Source organism: Ailuropoda melanoleuca, chromosome 5 (assembly GCF_002007445.2).
Source record: "Ailuropoda melanoleuca isolate Jingjing chromosome 5, ASM200744v2, whole genome shotgun sequence".
NCBI lineage: Eukaryota > Metazoa > Chordata > Mammalia > Carnivora > Ursidae > Ailuropoda > Ailuropoda melanoleuca.
This window is the reverse complement of record NC_048222.1, coordinates 40699902-40727630: the sequence shown is the minus strand read 5'-3', so window position 1 is coordinate 40727630 and position 27729 is coordinate 40699902. Positions and strand designations below refer to the sequence as shown.

Below are 27729 nucleotides of genomic sequence, written 5' to 3'. Positions count from 1 at the left end.
CCTCCCCTCCCCTCCTCTCCTCCCCTCCCCAGCTTGTCCTGCAGACAGTCTTCACGCCGTACGGCACAGGGTAGACCAGAGAGGACCGTCACTCCTCCTGCATCCCCTTCAGGACTCATTTGGCAGGTGGTCGGGGGCAGCTTGCGTCCACTGCTGTCATTGTCCCTCATTGTACTGCATCCTGTGAGTTCCTTAAGACACGGGGCTGTGTCTTCTGTGCCCTTACGGGGTTCCGTTATACATCTATCTCCTCACCCGCTCATCCGAGGACACACACTTACGGGCCTCCTGTTGCACGTCCGGCTTGGGGCCTTTCCCCACTGGCAGGTACAGAAACCTGGGCCTGGGCCGGAGTGGACAGCTGGAGCCCAGAGGACACTAGGGGCCCGGAGCGGCAGGGAGGTGGTTTTTATACAAAACTTTTTTTAAAAGATTTTTTTTTTATTTGAGAGCGAGAGAGCTGGCGAGAGAGAACGCGCACAAGTAGGGGGGAAGGGCAGAGGGAGGGGAGAAGCAGGCTCCCCACTGAGCAGGGAGCCCCATGTGGGGCTCGATCCCAGGACCCCGGGATCTTGACCTGAGTCGCAGGCAGATGCTTAACCCAGTGAATGACGCAGGTGCCCCAAAGAGGTGGTCTTCAATCGAGTTGGAGGAGTTGAGCTTCCGCAACTCAGGAATATTCAGCCTTGCTGATGAGTTCCTCTGAAAAATACTTTATCAGGCCCTTTGCTGTTCACTGGATCTTCATGTCTGCGGGTTCCTGCCTGTACCCAGGCCAGGAAGTTCGTAGGCACAAAACAGAATCCACCTTCCCTACCACTCAGCCTTTTAAAAATGTGACTAATTGTGAGCTAACCCAGCCTGGGCCAGACGTGGACATGGTTATGCATGGACTCCATTCAGTGGTGTGTCATTTCTGACTTGCTGGGAAAGTCTTTGGCAGTAGGGGTGGGGATGGGAAGCAGGGCATCGCTGGGGCTGGGGGTCTTCTAGGATGTGTATGATTTCAAGGCCTCACACAGACAAGGAGTGTGGACGTGTGCTTGTTTCATGGACAGTGGAGAGGAACTTAGACTTAGGGTTGGGCTCCCACCTGACCCTGACCATCCAGTGGCCTCCGGCAAATCACTAAACCTTTCTGAGCCTTGGTTTCCTTACCTGCAAAATATGGGGACCAGCATTTACTGCCTGGGGTCTCTGAAGAATTAAATGAGCCAGTGTATGCTTTTCACACATCGACATGGTTCCTGGTGCAGAGTGACCACATGGTCATTTCTAAAATCTTAAAGATCCCTGAGCGCACTTTGGTGTGCCCTGTGTGTTATGTGCTAGGAGGAAAAAAAGTAAGAGCTAACAGGGGTCCTCTCTCTAGAAGGAACCCGTCTTTGTGGGGAGAGAATAGCATCTATAACAATATCTGTTGATTGATTACTGTCCTAGAGCAGTGCTGTGTGACAGAAATATAATTGAGCTAATACACAATTTAAAATCTTCTCGTAGCTGTGTTAAAACATAGGAAGAAAAAGGTGAAATTAATTTCCAGTAGTATTTCATTTAACGCAGTATGTCAAAAATCCTTCATTTCAGCATGTACTCAATATAAAACTTACGAATGAGTTATTTGATGTTCTTTTTTAAAACCCTACCGAGCCTCTGACGTTAATGTGTTCCCCACACTCAGGACACATCTCTCTTTGGACTGTCCGCACTGCAGGTGCTCCGTGGCCGCCTGTGCCTGGCAGCCTTCGTCATGGACGGCACACTCTGGGGTTTGTTTGTTAGGGCTGCTAATGTCACCTGCATTTTGGACGAGAAGGTGCACTCACAGCGGCTGTGACTTGCTTGGTTCCATCGCCAGTGAGGGAGCAGAGTGGGGCGATAGTCGGGCCTTCCGTCCACTAAGGAGCAGGAGGACTTGCATTTGCTGAGTGTCTGCTGTGTCCCAGGCCCTGCTAGACACTCTACCTCTGTTATGCCGTTTAAGCCTCAAAGCAGTCTTGTGTGGTCAGTATCAGATACGTTTTACAAATGAGAAACAGGCCCAGAGAGGACAGGCCCCGAGGTCACGGTCAGAGGTGGAGCTGGAATTTGGGCCTGCTGACCTCAGAGCGTGAGTGGAGAACTTGGCACACTGCATGGCATGTAGGCTGAGTACCCCAGGAGAGCACAGAGGCCCGGGAGGAACACCGTGGCTGGCCTGTTCAGCAGGGACTTTGGGATGTCCATTCAGAAGGCCTAGGCCTGCTTTGGTTGAGGGGATATATGTGTAAAGGCAGCATTCTTTCTAATTCTTTCCAACAGGTTCTGCTGGAAAGACACCCTTTTCCGCCGTTGGGGGCCAGGCTGGTGACAGCTAGTGGGGGGATGTGGCGAGCTGGGGATGGGCAGCCGTGGCAGAAGCCGGTGAGCTGGGGCCTCCTCCTCCCCCACCAGCTGAGAACACCATGCATTTCATGAGCCTCCAAGCAACTGAGAGTTTCTGCCTGGGGAGCTCCCAAGAATTCGGGGAAGCTGGTGTTGAGTAAGTTCTGGAAGGCATGTGTGTGCTCATGCTGTTACTTGCTGGTTTACCAAATATTTACTGAATGCGTGCTTTGGGCAAGAATTATTGGGTGTTATCTTGTGATGCCCCCTTTACCTCTGAGGATCCCAGTCATGAGCATGGGGGGACCTCCCAACAGCCCTTGGAAGCACTCCCGTTACCCCCCCCCCCACCCTCCGGCCCAGCGCAGGACGCTGAGGCTCAAAGTGCCGCTCTCTATCAAGGCTGCTGAATGGAAGATCGAAGCCCTCGGAACAAAGGGGGACTTATTTGTCCGTCTGTCTGCCTGTCTATCTAGCCAGCAGTCAGGCATCGAGCTCCTTCTATTTGCCAGGCATTGAGTTACGTTCTCAGATTTTTGTTGTTAAATGTGCTCGTTTAGTTTTATTTCAATCACGGCAATCACAGTGACTGGGTGTTGTGGAATCATGGCTGACATCTGGTGTGTGCCAGGCACTGGGGAGTCCTTCCAGGCCTGTTGTGAAGAGGGGGGAAACCAAGGCACAGACACATTACTTTCTGAAGTCCCACAACTCTCCAGAGCCCTGACGTAGCCACTTGACTGCTCTCTGTCACCGCGGTTCCACACTGGTCCTGATGTGAAGCCCCACTTGCCGGTACTTTTGTGAAGCCTTGTCTAGTTTTCTGGTTTACCCACTGTAAGGTGGGGGGTGGGGGGCAGGTTCAGCCGGTCCACCCTCCTCAGAGACCAGCCTGCCCAGGAGACGATGTTGCTTTGGGATCCTACCTGGCTAAGCATGCTGTATTAGTGTGAGAGAAATCAAACGTGTGTGTCCCCCCCCCGCCCCGTCTCTCTGCTCCTCTGGTCTGCCCATCTTCCCTTGTTAGTCAGGGTGTAACACATGGGGTGTGCTCCCTAAACTGGGGGCAGCTGGAGCTGTCTCTTCCATGGAACTGGCAGCCTAAGCAGACCTGCAGAGAACCCAGTCCACACTGATGGCCACCTGAGAGGTCCTCCACTTTAGAGACATGGGACTTCATGACACGAAGGGGTCTTGGAGAACAACTAGCAAGCCATTGACTTGATAGAGGGGGACGTCCCAGAGAGATCAGTCATATGGACTGATCTGGGTACATGGGAATGCATCTCTGCTCTGTGTCTGAACGAGAAGTTCCCATGCTGGGAACCCCAGCCTGACCTCCACCGTACCTTCCAGAAAGCGGCACGCTTAGAATTAAGCATTTGCTAAGTAAATGCCTCTGTCCCCACCACCCTTGCCAGGGGGCTTTGAGAGGAGCCACCTTACTACCTGCCCTTGTCTGAGATGGAAAATCAAGGGGGCGTGTGCACTGCATGGTGTCTGGCCCCTTGGGAATCCCTCCCTAGGCAAGATGGAGCTAGACCAGTATAGACACCTTGTGCCTCCCATGGGGGCCGAGGGGACAGGACCCCCAAGCCCAGGCTTCCAATCCAAGAGGTGGGGGACCCAAGGCTCTGGAGTAGGAGGAACGCGAGGGGAAGAGCACTGGGTAGAAGGTCTGGGTTCAGGTCGCTGCACCTGTGCTAATTAGCTGCATGACCTTTGAGTTCCCGTTTCTCTGTTGAGGAAGATGAACTTTCGAGTAGGTTTGGGTCGTTGCCTTTGCAGAAGTGGTGCACGCATTGGCTGAGGTGCCATGCCGTACGATACTGAATAACCGGGCGGCGTGGCTCTCATGGCAGGCGGGCTTGTTGTCCGCCAGCTGCCTACACTCTCTGCTCGTCACCCTAAGGCATTGCCGTGTGCTTTCACTCCTTCTAGTAAACTCCTCGAGGTGAGCAGACATCAGCTGCCCTACAACTTCCCCACCCTTTAGGACAGCCTATGAGTAAGTCTCCTGCACTTTTGGATTTTTTGCCCTGTCCACTCGGACTTCTCTCCTCCCTGCAAAGCATCGCCTGCGTCTTTGTCTACTCCTCCTCTGACCCGTGTTCTACGCTGCCTCACCCTCCTGGTCACTTCCTTGAAACACTTGTCCAGCTTGTTTATGGCCTCTCCGTCTATCTAGTGTCACATGCAGGACCCAGCACAGTAGCCCCACCAAAGTAGCAGAGACCGGGGCCCCCCTGCCTCCTCTCCGGGCGGGTCGCTGTGACAGTCGGACTTTTCGGAAGGGTGAACTTGACCGCATTTGCTGAGCTGCTGGCCATGGGAAAAGCCCTCCCGGACCTGTAATCGTGTTCTTGCCCGAGGAAAACCATGTCCCCTTTGGCCCGTTTGCGTACTTCCCAGCTTATAGCTGGAATCTTCCACGCTGTAACATAAGTTTGCTCCAGATGCCGATATATATTGCCCTTTCTTTTTCTTTAGAAAAACTTAATTGGAATTTTTAATGTATTTTTGGGGAGTGGGCTGAGTTTCCATTCGCCTCTAGAAACACTGAGAAGGAAAACCAAGTACGAGCTTATTGCCAGAAATTATGGTGCCAAATCTGAAATTAATTTACAAAGTCATTAGTATTTTCCATTTGTGAACCCAAAAGTGAATGTGAGTGCAGTTCCTTGTAATTAACTACAAATTAGAACAGGGTTGGGAGGACTTTTCAGGACCCAACTCACAGACTCTAGCAGATGGGTGTGGGGGAGGGGCACCCAAGAGTGGCTTTGGTTTTCACTCAAGTCTGTGATTTCGGGAAAGTAAGACCGACTCAAATATTCCCTGGAAGAAAGAACTTTTCCAACCATCTGAAAACTGGCAGGGACTTCAGAATGATCTGTTCTAACCTTCTCGTTTTCTGAATGAGGCAACTGAGGGGTTCAGGGAGTGTAAGTAACTTGCCTGAAGTCACACAGCAGGAAGGCCCGAGCTGGGGCTAGAGCCGGAGCTCTGATGCCCCAGCCATCACCTACGCTCTCCCAGGTGCTGGCCAGCTTAAGCCTCTCGCTCAGCGGAGCACTGAGATGAGCTCGTGTCCTAGGCGATGCTCCCTGTGAGACTGGGGGTGATCCGGTGGGATCCCCCCTCTGCCACGCACTCAGGGTGCAGACTGCGGTGTTTCCACGTGGCACACTTTAGGGAGGGAGCCTGGTTATTCCCCGGGCTCACCCCTGGCCAAGCCCCAGCCCTGCACATGGGGGACGTGCTGTTGTGTGAGGAAGACTGGCCTGTGGTTAACTAGCAGGGAATGTGTGTCAGTGCCGAGTTGGTGGCAGCAGGAGCTCTTCCCAAGGCCCGAGGCTCCCTACGCCGAATGAGCCGGGGCTTTAAGATGCCGTTGGGCCATGGGAGGCCTTTTGTGAAATGCTGTCGCCCCTGACCCGGTGGAGGTGAAGCCCCGTGACGGCCCCTCCCCCGTGTGTGTGCGTGTGTTACACACAGAGACCTCGAATTGGCAGAACATTCTGCAAAGCCGCTGCTGGGAGTTCCCGGCCCTGCTCCATCGTTTTCCTCACGAACAGGATGTCTTCAAGGGCTGGGAGGAACCCATTCTTCAAGTGGCACAGCTCTCTCTCCCAGGTGGGACACTTAACCCCAGCCCAGCCTCTTGGGCTTCCTTCCCTTGCCCTCTGACGCCAGGTGCTGTGGGGAGGGGTGAAGTTACTAAAGGTGTGACCCCCCGCTCCCCCCCAAGAAAGTCTGAAGTCCAGGTCTTGAGAAAAACCTTCTTTCCGTGTGGGTGTTAAGGACCATGATAGCAATGGTAAATATTTGCACCAGGCGGTGCTAGGCCCTGTTCTAAGAGCACCACCTACTCCCAGTGACCCCAGGAGGCGGGGCGGCGCCTCCTTTCTTTTATAGATGAGGAAACCGAAGGCCACAGAGGCCAAGTTGAATGTGCTGGTGAGGCAGAGGAAGGGACTGTTTGGAGCCCAAGCCATCAGCCCTTCAGACCCTCCCAGGGTCCTGCGGGAGGAGACACGTGCAGGGTGGCCCTGTCTTGGGAGAGTGGTGTGTAAGCTGGGGAGGTGCAAGGAGCAGAGCTGGCCTGGTTCTGGAATGGCAGGGAGAGATGGCAGGGAAGTGCTGTGTTTGGGAAGGCTCCTTGTCTGTCCCAAGGGCTGGCCATCTGGGTTCTGGCTGTCCCATGGGACACTGTGAGGGGGGCAGGAGGGGTGGGTAGAGGAGGGGTGGCTCTGGTGAGTCCCTCTCACCTGGGGCCCCCTCTCTGTACTAGAAGTCCAGGAGGCAGCCCTGGGCCAGCCTGTTTCCTCTCAGCCACTGCTGCCTCTGTAACCCTGGGCCAGCGGCTTTGCCCCTGGGAAGCTCCCTTCCCTCCTTTAGGAAAAGCACCCTTCATCACTGTCGAGATGAGCTGATCCCCAGAACGTCTTACAAAGCGCCTGGTACCAAGTAGGCCCTCTTTAAATAATAGTTTTCTTTTTCCCTTCCACTCATTTGTTTAAAAAAATAATAATCTCTTTTTCCCCCTATGATAACAAAAATTTAGAAGACAGAGACAAGTTAATATGTTGCTGTATACACTCTCAGGCCAAGAATGGCCTGAGTGTTTACATACCAAAGGGCTGTGAACTTGGAATTTTCTCTGCTGGGTCTGTGCTGGCTCGGACGCCCTCTCCGAGACGCCAGGAGCAGTTCCCGGCCTTGGTCTGCTGTTGTTGGGGTTTTGTGCGGGTACTTTCATTGTAGCCTACAGATGTGAAACATTCAAGTGATAGGTAAATTATAACTTGCCCGCTTTCCACCGGACTCAACAAATGTCAGTGTTTTTCCATATACCTGTAATGTTTTATTCCCTTACTAAGAAAAGTAAGACTGCCGAAGGCCTCCTGTTACCCCTGCTCTCTTCCTCGTCGTCTTCCCTCCTCACAAGTATTTACAATCCTGAAATTGGCGTGTGTCCTTCCCAGCGGGATTTTGTAGCCTGTTGTTTATAAAGTCCAGTTGCCCCCTTTGGAATGTGTTTGAACCACCAAACCAAATGATCAATATTTGGGAAGAAGAAGTGTGAATACCCAAGGCCAGGGGAATGTGACTCCAGAAAGAGAACAAACCCGCTTGTTCCCAAACCGAAATTCCAAAATTCTAAATCCACTACCTTTGACTTAAAACTTGACCCCACCCCCCATGCTTGATTACAAATTCGAGCTTGTGCTGTCCCGAGCTCCCAGGTCATCTGGACCTTTCGTGTGAGTAAACATGTGCCAGAGTCTGTTATTCTTAGAGCAGGTGTTTTGGCTTTTTTCTGTAATGCTTCCCCAGCTCCCCACCTCTCCCCACTGCCTTGATCACAACTGTAACATAGGCTTACTGTAGAGAATTTGGAACATACAGAGAGGTAATGATTAAAATCCTTCACTGTCCTCCTACCCTGAGCTCCACCCCAACAGGGTAACCCCCATCCTCCTCCCAGTGCGGAGAACTGGAGGTCACTGGGCCTTCCAAGTGGAGCCAGCCCCATGGTGTCTCAGGGTGTCCTAGCAAGCAGGCTCTCAGCCTGTGTGTGTGTCTCCAAGATGAGAGAGGTAGTCACCCACCCAGGGGCAGGTCAGTGGCACTGCTGGGACCAGAAGGCCATCTCCTGGTGGCTGAAGGTGTTTTTGCTGCCATGTCTGCTCTTCATGCTGGGGTCTAATGCTCCAGCATGGGGGGGCCTGGCCTCTGAGTGCAGTGACAAGTGCCCACCAGAGGGGTGGGAGGGATCCTGCTTCCTCTTCAGGGAAACTGGGAGGTGTTCTCCTGGGCTTGACCTTTGACTGTCTTTCCTGAAAAGGTCTAGGACATTTTTCGTTTTACCATTTTATTTAATTTTTAATTTTTAATTTTCATTTTATTATGTTAGCCACCCTACAGTACTCTTTTTACCATTTTAAACTGACTACAAGTCAACTTAGTATCTTAGCCCTTTTGTGAGTACCACAGTGAAACTGTGCCAGAGTTCTTTGTTTTGTTAAGCTGAAATTATTTTCATTAGCATCCGTTCATTTCCATGCACATTTTACAACAAAACTCTCTTCTCTTTTTGTTTGCTTTCTTCTTGTTGGTACTGATTTTAATTTGTGCCAGTTTGGATTCTTTTTTTTTTTTTTTTGGCCACCAAGTCCAATTTTCCTGGGGAAAATGTTGCATGATTTGAGTTAATTTTTTTCATCAGTTTTGAGTCAATGACTTTCACTGCCTGCAGTTTTAGCTACTTTCACTTTTATGTTGAGCTTTTTTTCCTCTGAGCTTTAGCCCCCCCCCACCCCCCGCCCTGGTGTGTTTTGCAGTTTTTCATTGTCGCAGACAAGATAGGATTCTCCAATCTACTTTTTATCTTCAACAAATGTTTCAGGTGTGTGATGTTAGCCATTACCAGTTTTATTGGGGGCGGTGTGTGATTTCTCTCCAGTCTCTTTTTTTTTTTTTTTTCTTTGGAAATCTGGCCACAATGGCCTGGGGACCAGAATGATCGGTCAAAATGTCTTGCTTCTTTGTGAGTCTGGAACAAGCTTGTGAACTATGATTCTCCTCTTGGATTTCTCCTTTCTGGGGGCTAGTGCTTTTTTCTTAGTGACAGAGAAGATGGGAGCTCTCAGGAGTCAGATCTTTCCTAGGAAGGGCGGTGCTGTCTGTCATCAGATTCCCCGCCTTCCACCCTGTGACCTCCCAAACTCGCACTTAGTGCCTGCACCCTGGGCAGACGTCGGAAGGGGCAGCTCCGGGCCGCCACGCCAGAGGCCCAGTGGATGGGGACAAGTGCTCTCTCTAGTAGAGGCTGGCCTCCCTGTGGGTCCACAGGGTTGCTGGCCAGAGATCTGTCAAAGGCCTTCAGGCTTCATCCTACTCCGGGTGGGGATGCTTGGGGTGTCAGGAAGCCACTGTTCCCATAGGAAACCCCCTGCGTGAGTGAGGCCCAGGCGTTACTCATGGCCCTCTGCTCTGTTCCGGTCCCCGGGACTCTGCTCCCCCGCATGACATCAGGGCTGGGCCTGCCATTGGACCAGAGTGTGCTGGGAGAGCCTGCTGGCTGGGGTTGCTGTTCCTTCTTTCCAGTCATGGCCTCGCTGAGCAGCTCCCTGGGACAATTGCACCCCAGGGAAGCGAACTCCTCTGCATAAGTAAACATCCACCTCCCCTCGGAGGAAAAGCCCCTGCTCAGCCTCTCCAGGCAGCTGGAGTGGTGCTGTGTGGGTCAGGGCGGGTTTTTGGGTTTTGGGGGTTTTTTTTTTGTTCCTCCATTTGTTCATCCTTCGATTTTTTTTTTTTCTCCTGTCTTCTTCAATTAGGCCTGTGACTGTTTTCAGATGGCTATTTGTATATACGAGTCATGTCAGGCATCATAATTTGTGTTTGTGTGGATCAATAAAAGCGGCCCTGGCCAAAGCCAGCTGAGAATTTATAAATACCCTTCGACTCCTCCCCTCCCTGCAAGATGGTTAAAAACTCCATCCCGTTAACCCTCCAAACCAAAGCTGTTGGTTGACTCGATCGGGAAAGATGTAACATATCATTTCTTTTGATGTGTTTTCTCTTTATCCTTTTTTGTGTGTGTGTGTGGAATTTTAGTCCATGTTTAAACAACTGTGGCCGATTGCCTACTTCAAAGCAAAAGCCCTCCCCAGGGCCTATTTACAGAGCTAGTTACCTTTGAGAGCTGGGAGTGTCAGGAACCCGTTCAGACACACATTGTGTCTTCTCTGAGCTCTCCTGGTGCCCAGTAAAGTGGGCTTGGCCTTATCTGCCCCAGCTATACAGGAGGAAGCTTGGAAACACATTCCTGTGATATGCTCACTTTGCAAGAAGAGAAGGTCTGACTTCTAAATCTAAATTCACGTTGTACCTTAAGGATTTTAAGACCCAGGTTTTCTTCTGTTTGCTCAAATTGGGGGAGGGGGGATAAGCCTCAGATGCCCTAGGATACCTAGTTGTCTCAGGTTTTTCTATAAAAGGTCAAGATTTATTATGGGGAGGGGGCTGTTCTTCTATCCTCCTTCCTCAGTGAAATCCTTAAGGCCCTGGCCTTTAACCCTTTAAAGACCAGGCACGGAATGCTCTGATTTTAGGGTTAAATATAAAGCTTCCCTGTTAGCCTAGACTGGAATTCAGGTGTATTAGGAAATCCTTAAGAATGCAGCAGGTCCCGGAGCTGGCTGGGTATTAATGTTTGGTATGAAAGGCAGCTCACATTGCCTGTTTTTCCTGTCCCAGTGCCTTTGTCAAGCTTCCCTTCTAAAACGAGGTACTGCCTGGCTATACTGTAAGCCCCCCCAAAATGTTGGGTAACTAGATTTTTTTTTTTTTTTTTTTTTTGGAACCCTGACCCAACTTCACTCAGCTAAAGGTTTGGTAAGTCTGTCTGCCTGCAGGCACAGGCAGAAACTGTGCCCTTGGCCCTGACAAGTCAATGGGTTTGATCCAAGAGGGTACGAGGTTCTGGAAGGGACAATAAATATGAATGGATGACTTGTCTCTTCATAAAAGCCACCATCCTCTCTTCTTTAGTTCCCTACTTCTGAAAGTGGGGCTGAAGGGTGTGGTGGCCTTAGTTCTCCCTGTGACTCTAGGCAAGAGAAGTGGTTTCCAAAGGTGGGATGGGTGATTAGACTCCTTTCTTTCCCTGTTCTCCTTTTCCCTCCGCTGCTTCTTGACCTCTGCCCACCCCAAGCGCTCTGGGTATGGTCCCGGCCATCCCTCCACAGCCTCCCCCGGCACTCAGTGGGGCTGGCCACTGCCACAGCCTCCAGAGCCATCAGGAAGCTCCAGGTGAGCTCGGCAGGGCAGGGGAAGGCGATGTTGTTTGTGGAGTGGACTCCACGGGAAGCTTGAAATCTTTAGGGTAGGAAGCTGCGTAGAGAGCAAGTGGCCTTCCTTCCGAGGGCTCTGGGTATAGAATCCTCGCGGAGAGCCAGACTGGCGTAGAGCTGGGGGAGACCCAGGGCGACTGTACAGTTTGCTACCCCAGCCTGGCCTCCGAGAGTGAAGGGGGATGTCATCACTGATGACACCAGCCCAGTAGGTGTGAACGCGGCCGTCCCAAATGGGCCTATGGTTGGCCCGCAAAGGCCAGTCCCTGTCCTTTCGGATTCCATTTTGTTTGATGCGAGGTGATGCTTCCAGTCTCAGGAGGGCAGGCAGAGTGCAGGAAGTGGAGCCTGGCGTGAGAAGACGGAGCAGGACCCAGCCTTCATTTCCACTCAGAAGGGGCTTTGGCGACTTGGCATCAGCCAGTGGCCAAACGTTGCCAGATCTGATTTTTTTTTTCCCCCAGAGATTCCCCAAATCCACATTTACATGTGAAACCTCCCAGCTTTTAAAAGATGGCAACTAATGAAAACATCTTAAAAACACGGCACAGGCCAAGAACAGCATATGTAGGCTGCCGCCCATGTTCGACCTCCGGCCTAGACCAATGGTGGCGGTCTTCTGTGTCTCTGAATTCCGGCAACGGGAAGTTTCTTACGGAAATTGCCCAGATTGACCACAAGCGAGGTGGGGAAGAGGGGAGAGAAGCTTGACTTGGCTCCCACAGAGCATTCGTTCGCACGATAAATATTTATTGAGCACCTGTTATGTTCAGAGCACTTTCTCCATTAGGCCACATTCTCTGTTTAATGTTTGGGGCTGAGCGGTGTCTTACTCACACTGATGGACTCTGAATGTCGCGCTGCTGTGATTCCATACGTCTCGTCCTGAGATCAGAACCGGGATGAATGGGAACTCAGGAGGCCAGGTTCCTCATCTCAGGAAGAAACTGGAGTACATATGTAGAAGCTGGAGCAGAGGGATGCCAGCCAGGGGACACCTGGTTCTGCCTGGTCCTGGAAAGTCGTGCCAGGACCAGGAGGCCGAAGTCACCGAGGAGCAGACTGTGTTCAACGCTGTACATGGGGGAACTTTCTAATCTTTCTACTGGAGTTCTGCATCCTGTGCTTGTGGGGTTGGAGGACCTCTCAGCTGGTCTTTCACTGCCAGAAAGTCTGATGTCTGGAGGCCACCCGCTGCATACACCCTGGACTCCTGGGCCTCATACCCTTTCTGGTTTGTGCCTCTTATGTCTGAGGGACACCCAGCAGGTACTGGCTTATTTCTACCCTCTGACAGATGAATTTGCAGCCAGGATCCCCCCAGAAAAGACAGTTGAGCTCTGACTGAAAAAAAAAAAAAAAGACTCTGTTCACCTGAGAGTGGGGGGTTGGGGGGAGGGTAGCAGCTCTTGCAGAGTCTGCCCTCGATGCTGTGAAATGTCACTCACATTTTCCACTCTCCTGCGCCGTGAATTTTCAAACTGGGGTTAATAGCGACGGCTAGGATCATTTGAGGCCACTAAGGCACGGAGAACTTAAGTCACTTGCTCAAGGCCACACAGCAGGGCAGTGAGAAGCCAGGTCCTAGGCCAGGTAATCGACTTCCACTGCTCTCTTACCCTCTATGCTAACCTGTTTGATTTTTCGTTTCCTTTTGTGTGTTCATTCTTCCATGTGGTTTTTTTCTCCCCCATTGTTTCAGGACGATCAGCATTCAAATGTTTAATAGCTAGGGGTGGTTTTTTTTGCCCTGTGTACTTGGCCAGAAGTAGGAATTCATCACCATCTGTGAACATTTACTGAGCCTCCATGGTTTGTGTGGAATTGTACTAGAAACACTCGACCCCGGGGCTGGGTTGGCAATAAACTAGGTCTTTCTGCGGAACTTTTGAGGACAAATCACCAACGGGTTGGAAAGCATTTCTTTCAGGACTGGTGACACTCTATTTTTCACCTTGTTAATGCTGCCTCCCATCTTTGCTCCCCCCCACCCCCCACGTCAGTCTTAAGTGCGTTCAGTGCTTTTTCTGCTCTGTGTCCTAGATAAGAAGCTTCTAAATGATGTTCCCTGATATGTACTCCTCCAAACCCCCCAAATCTCCGTCTTCTTGGTTGACTAAGAATAGGACATCTGGTTTGTTTTGGACTAGGAGGCTGGGATAAAGGAGTCCAGAGGCCCAAGTGAATGTAGAGGCTGCCGGCATCTGAAGACCTTTGAAAACCACCATGCTAAATAACAGCAAAGCTGTAGAGACTTCAGATTGTAAAGGCGATTTTTTTTTTTTTTTTACCAGAGCTTACACAACAGCCTTGCGATGCTCATGAAAGTGCCCTTGTGGCTCATCGGGTAGGCCCACCATGTGGGTCTGGAACCTGGGGACGTGAACCCACGTGCAGGAGAGAGCTCAGCCTCTGGCACACCCAGCAGTCTCCTCCTGCGCCTGAACAACCTCCTTGTTCTCCCCGGCACGTCCTTTTACTCACCGGGTCGCTCCCGGCTAGACCGGAGCTCCAGGCAGAAGAGCCAGGTCTCTGGGCCCCCAGCCCCAGCACCACTGCAGAATGGGTGAGGGTCTCTGAGTCCGACTGATTCTCTAACGCCAGCCTGAAATTTGGTGACCTGCTTTGGGATGCTTCGCCCTTCAGGGTGTTCTGTTAGTGAGCAGTGTTGGCCCAGAGTGGTGCTTTTCGTGTCAAGTAAGGAATCTGCACCAGTTTTCACAGGAATAATGGAGGAGATGAGACATGAATGTAGCAGAGAGGCCCTAACTCCTTTCTCAGTGACATCTTTAGCACGTATGTCTGTCAGACTTTTTTAGAACATAATGTAACCCATTCGTGTTTCAGTATCGGCTCTTTTCAGAGTTTGTCACTCAATGAGCAGAGGAAGACATTTTTGACAGAGGCTGTTGGAAGAATATGTCTGGGTCCTTTGCTTCTGTGCTGCATTTTATTTTTTTTTTTAAGATTTTATTTATTTGACAGAGACAGAGACAGCCAGCGAGAGAGGGAACACAAGCAGGGGGAGTGGGAGAGGAAGAAGCAGGCTCATAGCGGAGGAGCCTGATGTGGGGCTCGATCCCATAACACCGGGATCACGCCCTGAGCCGAAGGCAGACGCTTAACCGCTATGCCACCCAGGCGCCCCCTGTGCTGCATCTTAAAATCTGGCTTCTGATAACTTTCCCATCAGAGCTGAGACATTTGTATTGAGATGTAATTGACATAAATCCATATGTTGAAAGCGGACAATCTGATGCGTTCGACATATATATATATATGCACCCATGAAACTGTCACCACAATCAAGATAGTGAACATGTCTGTCATCCCCAAAAGTCCTCCTCCTGCCCCTTTGTAATTTTACCAGGCCCGAGGCATACATTCGTTTTAATTTCCTAAAGATTTCTGATGGATATGCTCTTTTCCTGGGCGGGGGTCTGTTTCTTTCACCTAGCATCATTATTTGCAGATTCTTCCATGTTTTTGCCTGTTGCAATCGTAAATTCCTTTTTACGGCCGGGTGATATTTCGTTGTACAGATGGAAACAGGAGTTTTGCTCTTCATGTTTGAAAAAGCAAAGAATTTCAGCTAAGACTATCAGAAGTAAGCGATCTCTACAAAATGTGTATGCTTGTGTTTTATTTTTGTTTTTCAAGTTTCTGATGGAGAAGTATTCTTTTATTAAGTATGATTTGAAAGTTCCAAGTATTTGTACAGAATTCCTTTGGCCCTGGATTTTCGCTTCATTCACTAACCCTGTCCGTATTCAGTGATGACAGAGCAGCGGTACCCGCAGAACACAGAAGGACTTCGTGTCACGGCCAGGAGCGGGTTCGCTTTTGAGGTTCAATCAGCAGTTAGCGGCACCACTTCCTAAGCGTGGTGGGCCCGCCGTGCTTGTAGACACGGGACTGGGCCAGATTTGCAGCAGGGTTGAAGTCTTACCTTCCATGGTCTTCTAAGGGCCTGACCTTGTCTTCTAGCTCTGTGGAACTTTGCGGCAGATAGGCCTTGCCTGCCCTCGGTTCTTCTGCGGTCGGGCATTTGTGATTTCTGCCCAGAGCATTGCGTGTATGAGAGGGGTTGGAGTGCAGACAGGAAGGGCGCCTTGGGATTCCCTCATCCTCACAAAGCCAAGGGCCCACGGGGGGCAGGAGTGCCCCGGGGCAGCTGTGTTCCCCCAGCACAACCTTGTTTGGGCATTTGGGCAGCTCCCAACAGGTGCCTGAGTGGAACAATGTTTCTGGGGAGTTGGAAGTGTGCTCTCTTTGTTGTTTCTTTCCGGAGAATGTCACTGAGCAGTCTTCTCTGCGTGTGAAAAACCAGTGAGCCTCTGACTAATGGTCACAGACTGTCAGAGCAGTGACCCCATTTTACAGATGAGTGCTGAGGCTCAGAGAGTAGGAATAACTGACATGTAGTCCCTAATAGCGGAACTGGGACTTGGGGGACCCAGACAACTGCCTAAGACCTTAATCTGTGAGGTTGGAGTTGGCAAAATTTGGGAGGCTTGGGAAGGAAGTTATTAATCTCTCAGCCTGTGCTGAAAGCTGCTCGTACTATTAAAAAAAAAAAAAGTCCACATAGGTTGTCCGCAGATGATGTTTCTAGAATGTTCTCATATCTTACAGTCTCCTGAGCTTATCACCAGCTTGTTCCAGGAATAAGTTAAAAATTCAGGGGTGGATGGTCAGCTTCATTGGGCAGTATTTTCTGGCCCATGAATGAAAGGTGATAGGTGACACCGTAAGTTTGTGTAACATTTAGCGTAGGAAATACCTACATGTAGCCTCTCACATGAACCCCTTGACAGTCTTCCTGGATAGCCCCTTTCTCCCAGGAAACTGGCCTAAGGTCACCCAGGCTTGAGAGAGGAGCCGGAGTTGGAATCCAAGTTCTGTTTCCCAGTTTCATCCGTTTCTACCTGTCCCCCTTCAAGGCAAGTGGTTGTGCAAGGCAACAGCAGGACACAGCGGGAAGACCCCGGGCTTTCCTTTTTGGAGCTGAGAGTTTAATTCTGCTCTCTTGCTTGCTGTGTGACCTTGTGGGAGAATCTTAACCTCTCTGAACTTCAGTGTCTTTTGGAAAGTGGGATTAAAGTGTATACATATCAAGTGCTTGGCGAAGAACTTGGTTATAGAAAGCAACTGGTTGATGTTGCTTTAATGAAGGTGAGGCAGGTGTGGGAAAAGCGAAATGAAATGAAAAAAATGCCTGTAAAACAAAAATTAGGGCAGATTTGCACAAACTGTGGAGTGTCATTTCCCCTGCTCTTCTTGCGCACAGAAGCTTAAATGTTTTCAGGTTTGGTCCATTGTCCTTGATCCTTTGCACAGTTGAGAAAACTGAGGCACTCACTAGGTGCCTTGCACATAGTAGGCCCTCAGCAGACACAGACTGGCTCCTCAAGCCCTCTCCCTGTGGATGCTCGGAGCAGCAGTGAGTGGGCCCCTGTACACCCGGCACGCACTCTTCAAATAGGAAAAGATCCTGGCAGAGACTAGACTTGAAAGGTGCTCTTCAGGCCTCGGGCAGGTGGTCGGTCTGTGGAGCTGGGGCCTGGAGACGAGAGATGGTGCTGGGGGTTGGCTGTGCTTGGCCCCAGGGCTGGGTGGAAATCCAGGCAGACTCAGGGGGGCGAGGGAGGTGGGGAGGAAGGACAGGAGAGGACATTTCCTTCAGACGCTTAAATGCAATCCGAATTCATGATCAGGGGTGTGTGTGTGTGTGTGTACATTTCCATTTATGTAATTAATGCTCTGAGCCCAGCCCATTCCCCCTGCTGGGAGAGCCAGCGGCCACTTCTTCTCAGGTTCGAACTTTCTAAGGGGTGTGGGGATAAAGTGGGGTCCGTATGTGGAGACCCAGCTGTATCCCCCTTCTTCTGCCTAACGGAGGACAGAGAACACCTGGGTCACTCAAGAGGGGATTCAGGAACATGATGCCTGAAGCAGCTCCCTGGTCACAGGCAGGCAGAGGGCGAGGGCACCCTACTGAGGGTCAGAAGAGAACTCCCACGAACATCCCTCCCAACCCCATGAGCCCGCAAGAGTGGCCCCAGCCTCCTGCCGCCCCTCCCTCAGCCCTGCTCCTTCCAAGGAGCCTGTTTGAGACTTAGTGATTCACTTCCCGTCTTCATTCAGCTCCTGTTTAATGTCCCCTCCATTGTTACTGAACAATCCAGGCCCCGTGGCAGGGGGTGTCCTGCCGCTCAGGCCACGGAAGGAGGAGAGAGGTGGAGACGTTTGCAGAGCCCAGGGAGATGGGCCCGGGGGCTGACTTGAAATGCAGGCTGCAGGGGCCCCGGGGCGCCCACAGCTGGACTGTGGAGGGTGAGAACGGCGGGAGTGCATCCCCCTGCAGAGATGGCCCTGCCTTGCTGCTCCGCTGCTCCGGGTGGGCGCCCTGCCCTTTGTTGTGCTGGTAGGTGCTTGTCAGCCCGCAGCTGTGATTTCCATTTTGGGTCCCAGAGAGTTGGATTCCTGCACTAGAAGAAAGACGCAGGTGTTGGCTCAGAGACTGTCCCCTCCTGAGCCTCTGACTGTGTGTGGGGGAGAGAGGGCTGGTGGCTGTAGAGTGGCTGACCTTTAGAGGCCCCCCCACCCCCTACCCTCAGTTCCTTGACCCTGTGGCTCCTGAGCCTGGAAGATGGCACAGGAGGCCATCTGCGTGCACTCCCGTGTCTGGGTCACACTCCACCCAGGCTAGCCCCAGATGTGAGCCCGTCTGTGGCCCGTCACCCTCCCCGCGTGACGGCTCCCTCACCTTTCTCCCTTGGAGCCACCTTCTCTCTCAGGACGTTGGTTGATAGCCATTTAATTCCTTCATGTCACATCACAGCTGTGACTGCCCAGGCTGGTCGATACTGCCATGACCTTGGGGGTTTCTTGTTTGTTTTGCTTCCCCCTCGCAGAAAGAGTCAAAGTCTTACCCTCTCCACTGGGGCCCCACTTCCGGTAGAGAAGGAGGGTGTTTCGGTGGGAGTCCTCACTCTTGATCATACATGTACTCCCCTTTCATCGATGATTCACCTTTGTTCCGTCCAAGGCCTGCGTGCCTCCCCGCAGTAAAGGAACGGCGAGCTCGGGCACGGCCACCTGGAACCTGCTTTTCTCTGCGAGTGAGCACATTGCACGAGTCTGTGGGATGCCGGTGCTTAGAAAGCAGGGAGCCACCGGAGGTTGACGGACCCAATCCTGTTCTAGCCGGGGTGCCCCAGGCCTAGACACCCTCTTATGCCGCAGCATAGCAGCAAACGCTCCACTCCCCACGGCCTCCCACCCTAGAGGTCTGCGTGCTTTCTCTTCTGGGACATCTGAGGCTGGTAAAACCTGCAGTCAACAAATATTTGTGAAGGACATTTATTGCAAAGCCTTCTAACTCGTGACTGCCTACAGTTGGCCCCAGATGACCTCGTGTGTGTGTGTGTGTGTGTGTCTCTCTCTCTCTCTCAGGTGAAGTGGGAGGAACTTCCTCACTCGTTGCGTTTTAGCTTCTCGCGCTTTCCCCACTGACTGCTTCAGCATAACTGGCGCCCGCGGTCATCATCCCTCGTCATCCCTTGTCATCCCTTTGCTGTTCGACCTGAGCCTTTCAAGGGCCGCTGATGGTGTAGAGAACGTTTCTGAGATTGGGTCTCAGGTGGTCATGTGCGGCCGTGATCCCTCCGCTCTGAGGCTTGGTGTCTTGATTGGGTTCATAAGGCTGAGTGGGGTATGGCCTGAGGCTTTGTTTCCTTCCCACATCTTCTGCTTGTGGATGCAGAGACCAACAAGTCCGCTCTCATGACCTACTTCATGAGCAAATGTAACTGGCAAACCCCATGCTCCATCCGGGCTACAGGGAAAGCTGAGTTGGGTCTCCTTGCCCTCAAGGAGCTCCTGTCTTAGTTGGGAGGGGAAGCCAGAAACACCTGGAAGTTATTTCGTCTCACCAGGCCGTTGGTGCTAAGTCCTGATGAGTCAGGGGAGCATGGGACACCAGGGACTGTGACTTTGGGGAAGGAGGTCAGAGACGGGGCCTTCTGCAGAAGGAGCCACAGAATACGGGCTACGACGTTCTGAGCTAGAGGCATAATGAGGCCCGTCAGAGGGCTGGAGAGTGTCCCCGGACGTACATGTCACAGCGGCACACCGCCAACAGCTGCAGATCGGTGGCTCAGGGAGGCAGAAGCCCCATGATGACACACTGTGGCTGCCACGTGCTACTTCCCCTGCTCAGGTGGGTTAAGCACTTGGAATTGCTGTCCCTGTAGATCAGGCCTCGAAACATCTGTCTGCAGTCTGCGGGTCTGATGAGGGGGTGGGTGGATGGGTCCCCTGCAATTCTTGGCCAGGACTCGGTGGGCTGAGTACGGCGAGAGTGGTAAGTGCCCAGGACCCAGCGGAGGAAGCCTCACCTGGAAGCCTCGGTTGTTGCCTGGGCTGCAGCTTTCTGCCAAGAGCCATGTCGCGGCAAGCTGTTGCCCCTCGGACATGATAAGTCCTTGCTTGGCTCTCTGAAGTCCTCCCTTGTTGACTGGGAATTCTTATCATCCTGCCCATAGGGGTTCTTTGCTGTCTTAGGTGAAATTGCCCCCAATGAACCAGAACCTTTTGTTAAGTTACAATAGGAAGTCTGTCCCTTTAGATAGAAAGGAATGCTAATTGGTTGCTTAACCATCCTCCAGATACCGATGCCCAGAATGTACGGACACCCATCCTTTGTTACCGGTTAGATGGAAACTGCTTATGTAAGCCTGTAAAGCTTTGGTCCAGAAAGGAGAGTGTTTGGGGAAGGTCAGAGATTGGCAGCCTGCAAATGCTCTGTTTTCTACATACAAAGGTAGCTATTTAATCTCACGGTCCTTAAACTGACTTTTTCTAGAAATGTGATCATTCCTCCCAATGCCCCCCCCCCACTTCCAGCTCCCCCACAGTGGCTGACCTGAAAGGTTTGAGGATTCTAAAGGCTTTGAGGCCTCTCTTACAAACAGGGAAAGAGTTGTAAATGTGGTTAAGACTGAAATGCAAGAATGTTCCTTTTCCAACCTATATTATATGGTGTTTTGCTAGGAATCGTAAACTTAGGAGTTTGAGTGCTGCCTCTCAGTTGGAATGTCCCTGCATTGCCCCGTTTACCCTTTGCATGTTCTCTAACATTTGTGGCATTGTTTTATCTCCCTAGCCAGTGACTCATAATTAAGGAAGTCAAAACTGTGCAATTAACACAAAACCTCCTTACTTGCCCTCTTCACCTCTGCCCCCCACCCATGCCTTAGACACGAACACCAGCCTGACATTTTCTGTAAGTCTTTGGAAACTTTGATGTGCTTTGATAGGACAAGGCAGCCAGTTATCATCACCATCGCCTGGTTCCACTTGTTTAACCCCAATGTCTGTGAGAATCTTCTCAAAAAAAAAAAAAAAAAAAAAACAACCAAAAGAAGAAGAAAAGAAAATCCCACCCCTAAACGTGCAGTCTGCCCACAGGAAGTGATTCACTGTGCTCTATTCATGCAAACCTGATGGGGCAGGAGGTGGGAGGCTGGGAACCAGGTCTGGGAAAAGACGGCCTAAAGAGGATACTCAGACCTTAATGGTTTCTGCTTTGTGGAAGAAAGTGAAAAACAGAATGACTAAGAGCCCTGTAATAAGGATTGTTTGTTTAGTGAAGTGAGCTAATACTGAAGTTCACTGGCAGATAAGACAAGAGAAATAGCAGTTGTCAGGGGAGCTGACTTTCTGGTACCCTGCCCTTTTTGTTTTTTAAGGAACAAAGATATTTCTCATTTTTTTTTTTTTTTTTTTGGAGAGTGTGTGGAGCGGGGTGGGGGGTCAGGGAGGCAGAGGGAGAAGCAGACCCTGTGCTGAGCGGAGAGCCCACCACGGGGCTGCATCTCAGGACCCCGAGATCATGACCTGAGCCGAAACCAAGAGTCAGACACTTCACTGACTGAGCCACCCAGGCGCCCCGGTATTTCTCTGTCTTAAGGCATTTATTAGTGGAAGGTCAAGATCTGTATTTCAGCCCCCAGCCCGCCCCACCTTCTGCAAAGAGCCCAAGCCAAGATAATTCTCTAATAGCTCTAATAGTCTCTTTTTCCTTTTCTGTTTGACTTTCCCTCCAAAGTTAGACGTTTGAGGCTAGTAAAAATATTTCTTTCCCTAACTGCTCATTTTTGTTTCCCCACCTGGAGCATCACATTGTCAGAGAGAAGGAATCCTCTCTGTTCTGTTTGCTTCTGTCTTGTGGATATAGCCTGGCATTTTATTTTGTTTTCCCCTGAATTGAAAATTCCCAAAAGCACTTTGGAAATCGAGCCCCTAGGTCACGTGCACGGTCCTGAGGCACAGCAGGGCTTAGGAGGCCCGAGGCCAGAAGCACCCGGTAGAATGAGAAGAGGTTTCTAAACACACCTGGATTTATGATTCCAGTTCAAGCTCCCTGTATTTTATGAGGTGAGCTTTGGGGGTGGGGGTTGTAATAAAAGCTGGGCTGAAGTGTACTTTCTGCCTTAAGCCCATCCAAGCAGTGCTCAGGGCTGTGAGTATCCTGAGTGATCTCTTTAAAAATAAACAAATGATCTTCAGGCTTAATTCTACTCTGAGTGAATGATAACTGGCACAGTGAAATGGCCATCCAGAAAGTTCTGTGAAGCTTAGGAACTCTTCTTTCCCCTTCTTCCAGTAACCAGAGACCAACCCAGGTCTTTGGCATCTTCCATCTGGGCCCTGAAGTCTCTCTGGTCCTGCTGATACTCAAGGAAAAGCAGCCTCCATCAAGCTGGTGCTTAGAGGGGGAAAAAAAAAAGTTTTCGAACACCAAAGCTGTTAAATAGAAAGATTTCAAAAACAACTCCTCCTCCTCTGAGATTTAAGGACTTTCTTTGCGTGGGGGAGGGGAGGGCACAAGGACAGTTGTCTCACCAGAGCCCAAGGAGAGTCTCATAATTCTAACACCATGAACACTGTTTTGAGATCACAGGGAACTGGGTTTGGAGTGTAACACCACATTCAAGGCCAGGAACTGCTGTTTGCTGCTCTGGGCGAGTCCCCCAACATCCCATGAATCTTTTACCAGGAAAGTGAGAGTGAGGATACCCACCACACAGGACCCCTGGCTCCAGTGAGATCACGAGGAAGAAGTGCCAGGTAAACGCCTGCTCTGAGGTAGAAATTGCTTCTGTCCCTCACCCCTGACCTGGGCCTGAGCATTCCTATAAGCCACAGGTTCTCTAGGGACCCAGGGGAGTGAATTTGCCCCCAAGGGGACATTGGGCAATATCTGGAGACACTTTTGGTTATCACAACTGGTATTGGGAGTGTCGTCTATGGGCAGAGGCCAGGAATGTGGCTGAACACCCCTACAGAGCAGAGAACAGTCCCCCGCCCCCAGAGAATCATCTGGCCCCACACATGGGGTGAGCTGAGGTTGGTCAACAGTGGGGCTCGCTTTATAGCTGCATGTGGGAAAGTTCTTGCTGTACGTGTGCTTTACAGATGATCATAATTAAGCTGACCTTTCTCCACACGCCAGCCTTGTGTTTTNTTGTTTTTTTTTTTTTTTTTCTTTTCCCAGGAAGTATGCATTCTTTGCTCACCCCTGGCCCCTGGGGAGGAAGGAAGCCCCGAGGTCCCCATGATCTTCCTGTGTTTCCCATCAGGTCCAGCCCCTTGCAGACGGCAGGGCAAGGGGTTCCTCCCTTGAGGGTCTGTCCAGGGGGCTCTTTCGACCTCTGGGGCTCACTCTCAGGGCTCATCCGCCTGGGGTCCTCGTTCTGGACCTGAGCAGCCTGCCCTGGAAGGCTAGCAGGGAGAGGGGGCCCTGTATATGGGGCAGAGGAGTGAAGAGTGAAGGCTAGTCACTGCTCTGGGGCAAAGCACAGGGGGCCTCGGCATGGGACTTTATGGGGCGGTTACCACATTTGGCAGCCTGAAGCACCGAATGTTATCCATTTGCAAGTTCCGATGGAAATTGAGTTGTCCTCGGTGGTCGTGGTATCGAGGGTTGTGAAATCCTGTGTTGGGCTCCTCCCAGGCCAGTCTAAACTGGTACATTCAAAAACGGGCTTCTACTTTCAGAACTTGCTGAGAACACACGAAACTGGGCAAGAGCATGTGGTCCGTGAGGCAGAGCTCATAATGAAACCTCAGTTATCCAGAAGCCCCCACCCCACCCCAGCACGCACTTCACCTAGCCAGCTTCCTTCTTGATGGCACCAGATGACAAGAACAGGCTGATGTTGGAAATGTCTTTTTTTCTTTAAACTCCAACCACCCAAGACAACTTTGCAAGTGTCTGAGAACAGCGTATTCGGTGGACTGCTCGATTTGTTTGTAACTTTTCTACGTTCGTGGGATTTCAAGCCTCCTCAAGTTGCAGCAGTAGGACAGGAAGTGGAGTCTATATCCTTCACCAGAGTCGGTCAGGGCTCAGTCCTGTGTTTGAACGTCAGTCTTCCCAAAGAGGGAGACCTTCAGGCCCCTTCAGATGCAGTACAACAAAGAAAAACAACAATTCACTGTACTGGAATTCCCAAGGCGAGAAAGCAGACTCCTACACATTACAGATTTCATCACACATTAGCAGGGAGCCTGGCTCCAGGGAAACCCTGCTTGGGGGAGGGGGGAGCCTCCCCCTCCTTCTCTGTTTATTTGCTGGGTGGCCTGGAGGTGCTTAATCCATCATTCTGTTTCCTCAGCCACCAAAGGAAGGGATTGGACAAGATTACTCTCAAGCCCCAGCTGTGGGTCGTTCTCCATAGTGGGTTTTCAGGCAGATGTTGACTTAACCAGAGCCTCAGCTGACTCGGGACACTTTGTTCCCTGAATGCTGGGCCTCTGTGGTTTGTCCCCCATAGCCAGGAGACTCGGCACAACTCCCCCCCCCAGCAGAAATTCTGCCCAGAACAAAGGATGCTTTGGTTTTTAGCTGTGTTTACCAAAGGGAATGGATCCTGGGTGAACCCCCAGATCCGTTGACCCTCTCAGCAGGAGTGTTTTCTGGGCTTTTCGCATTTGCTATTCCATCATATCGTTTCCTGGGCTGTCCGTGTCACGGAAGAGAGGAAGCCACGTTCTGATGTGGGCATGGTAAGGAGTGGCAGAGAGCGAGGGCTCTCGGGCAGACCATTCTGGCCCAATGGCCAAACAGAACTAGTGCTCGGGGCCTACAGTCTCCAGAACTTTTTCTGCCTTCTTAGATGGCCTGCTGAGTGAGCACCTAACCCAAACCCAACGCTACTCAAACCTTGCTTTTATTTTGTATCAGGAAAACAAAACAAAACAAAAAAACCCCCCGTAGACTGCAAAGCTCAAGAAAAGTGTAAAGATCGTGTTGCACATGAGTGGACCCCTGGATCGTGGCTGGCGGGATGGTTGTCCAAGGAGGGGAGGCGAGGCCTCACGCCACTAGCGTGGGAGGCAAACTCAGCACACGTTCCGAGCACACGGGCTGGACCAGTCGGCCTCAGCATCTGTGTTCGGGGAAGTGCGGTGCAAGTGTGGGTTTGTGGTAGTAACTGGTAACCCCAAGATGGGAAATAACCCCTTTCTCTTATGTTACGATATAGCAGATATTAGATATGAGATGCATAGGTACAGAATAAATTGAGATGAAGTGGATACCAAAGATTTGGGTTCGGGGTTAATGTGCTAGTTGAACCACTTCAAAAGATGAGCAGTAGTTGAGAAATTGTGGGAAGTTCCCATTTAATACAGATCGACTCTGAAAGCATATAGGTAGGTTGTCCTCCAAAAACAAAAACTAAGTCCTTCTGAAATGGTTAAGTCTCATCTCCGTGTCCTCTTCAAGGTCAGAAAATAGCCGCGATGCCCCATTTAGAGTTAGGGAGAAGAGCGTCACATAGTCTGACTTCACTTTATATTAACCCTGGGCCTTAGCCAAGTTGGGAAACCTTGTCAGTGCTCTTTTTCTCCAGCAGGATGTGAGGATAATGATACTTGCAAGTTTATCTGGAAGACCGGTGGTGGCGTGTCAGTCAGCTAGTGTTGGGTAACACTCCAGAATCTCAGCAGCTTCAAACAGCCGTTTTGGGGCTGACTCGGGCTTCCGTGGCTCGCCCGGGCTTGGTGCCTTGTGCAGGTTTGGCTCAGTCCGCTTCCCCTGTGTTCGATCCTGGGCGCGGGCGGAGGGGCGGCAGCTTCTCTGGGGAAGCTCTTCTCGAAGTGACGCGAGAGGACAAGCAGAAACACACAATGGCTCTTGACCTTTTTGTGCGTGTTCCCTGGGCCAAAGCGAGTCGATAGCCTAGCCCAAGGTCAAGGGCCTAGGAAGTACACTGTAGCCGTGGTAGGAGGGGCAGGGGAGCCACCCAGCTAAGGTCATGGATACAGAGAAGGAGACTGATTCAATCTGCCACAGCTGTCGAGAGACCAGCACCGTGCCTGGCACACGGTAGTAGGAGTAACTTCTGGCACTGTTGTTACTATTAGTACTCAATAAGCAAGTCAAAAAAGAAAGCTTATCTCTGAAAGAAGCTAGAAAGAGGTTAGTATCACGTGTGTTCGATAACATCGGTTTCGACTGAAATAGGATGGTGTTAACAAACTCACTCTGTGTTCGCTTCTTTGGCTCCTGCCTGGCATCTGGGAGGAGTTCGGTCAGTATTTGCTGGTTGGTAAGAGGCCCGTTTCCCTGACAGGCCTGCAGTGTGGGACAGCAGAAGCCGTGTTTACCCTCCCTCTTCTCCGCTTCTCTGCGCTGGCCTGGGTTTGAATCCCGGGCCTGCCCTGCGCGGTTATAGGACTCAGGCAAGCCCCTTCAGTTCTCTGAGCTAGGTGGACGCAGGGTAGACGGGGGTGGTGCCATATTTTGTATTCTCATGTAGTAGCACCGTGCCTGGCGCGCGGCTCGTGCTGAATAGATCTTGCGTGTTTCTGGAACGTACGTGCTCTGCTTCCAGTCTTCTGCCGGACCCCCATGTCCAAATCCTCCGGTACTTCATGCTGGGCCCCGGATGGCTGTGGGTCGCAGATCGGTGGTAACGGAGGATGGGAATGGCCTGTGGCAGGTGGCAGTTCCGGCCCCACCCTGTCCCCCGGGAGCGCTCTGGCCGGCTCTACCTTACTGTCAGCCCTGAGCTCTGGCACGGCCACATACTTGGCCGTGGCTCCCACCACCATTTTGGGACACTTTATGGGTCCCACTTGGAGCCAATGGGAGGAAACCTAATTTCCTGCCACAGGAAATGGTTCGGCTGGTGAAGAATATATTTAAGGATTAAAACCTCTGTCAGAGGAGCTGGAGAGGGTTGCTGGAGAAAGACTTGGAGGTCTCTCATCGGGAAGCCACTGGGTGTGGGAAGAGATCTCCATCATGAACGGGGAGGAGGCCCAGAGGCCGGTTCCTGGGACTGTGCGCTCAGTCCCAGCCACTGGTTTGGGCTACACGGAAGGGCTGGCTCAGGGAGCAGAGTGGGTCATAGATAGACCCTCGTCTGCCACGGAGCGTGTTCATGGTAACGTCGGCTCAGAACTAAGACCTATTTATTGGATTTACTTAACATGGGCCCGGTGCCCTGGGAGCTTGGGAGGGTGTGTACTGGACACATCAGCTGCATTAGATCCAGCAGCTGGAACCCCTGATTCGCTATTCCGGGCTGTGGTAAGCATCGGCGAGGATTTCGAGTGGGATGGAGGGAATGAGAAGGAACATCGCCAGGGCTGGCTCTGGGCAGCCCAGACCCCGCACCAACAGGAGTAGTTGCCGATGCATGAGAAGAAGGGAATGGCCCCGAAGCAGGGGCATGGACCAGATGACTTCTGGAAAATCCTGCCAAGCCAGGCTGGTGGTCACGTGCTCGTGAGCTGGAGAGCGTGACCATCTCCCTGCCATTGGGGCCCAGCCTGGCAGCTGAGAGGACTGTCTTTAGCCGCAGCCCGACGCAGACTGCTGTGTGATCCTAGGCCAGGAGCCCAGCGTCTCGGACATACCAGCGTACCGTCCTCACAGGCCTTGCCTCCCCCCACCCCCCGCCAGCACAGTTGCAGGGGCTGCTCTGAGCAGAGGAGCACAGAAACCTGCAGACATCAGGAGCACCAGGCCAACCGAAGCCTCCCTGTGGCCGGCGTGGCTGTGCACCCCGGTGTCCGAGCCAGGGAGAGGGCTGGGGTTTCTGAGCTCCCTCCTGTGCACCTTACTTGACCAGGTGCTGTCCCGGTGACCGAGGCAATAAGAAGCATGAACAATAGTGACAGTGGGAAACAAGGATTGTTTCCAGCGCTCTGCCGAAGGCCTTCTGACCGAGGATCCCGGGTCTTCCCAGCAGTTGAATAAAGGGGCTTACATTTCAGATGGCAAAAAAATTAAGACCAAGGCCTGAGGCAATTTGATGAAGTTTATACGGTTCTCGAGCACGGTCAGTCTTTGAATCCAGGTTTATCCAAGTCCAAAGCCCCAAAGCTCTTGCCCTTCTTTTTTTTTTTTTTTTTTTTGAATAATAGTGTAATTGACGTGCAACAAACTGCACATATTTGAAGTGAACTATTTGAGAAA

General features: G+C 51.5%; 1 protein-coding gene across 2 annotated transcripts in view; it reads left to right on the top strand.

Annotated features, from left to right (window-relative positions):
• SMAD3 (SMAD family member 3) overlaps positions 1 to 27729 on the top strand; it is a 116310-nt gene that overhangs the window by 56848 nt on the left and 31733 nt on the right. Inside the window, exon 2 of one of the 2 annotated variants that reach the window (XM_034660779.1) lies at positions 22294 to 22364. The exons of the other annotated variant lie outside the window; for it this stretch is intronic. The gene's annotated coding sequence lies outside the window, so the exon portion shown is untranslated. The remainder of the gene's footprint in view (positions 1 to 22293; positions 22365 to 27729) is intronic. 2 annotated transcript variants of the gene reach the window in all.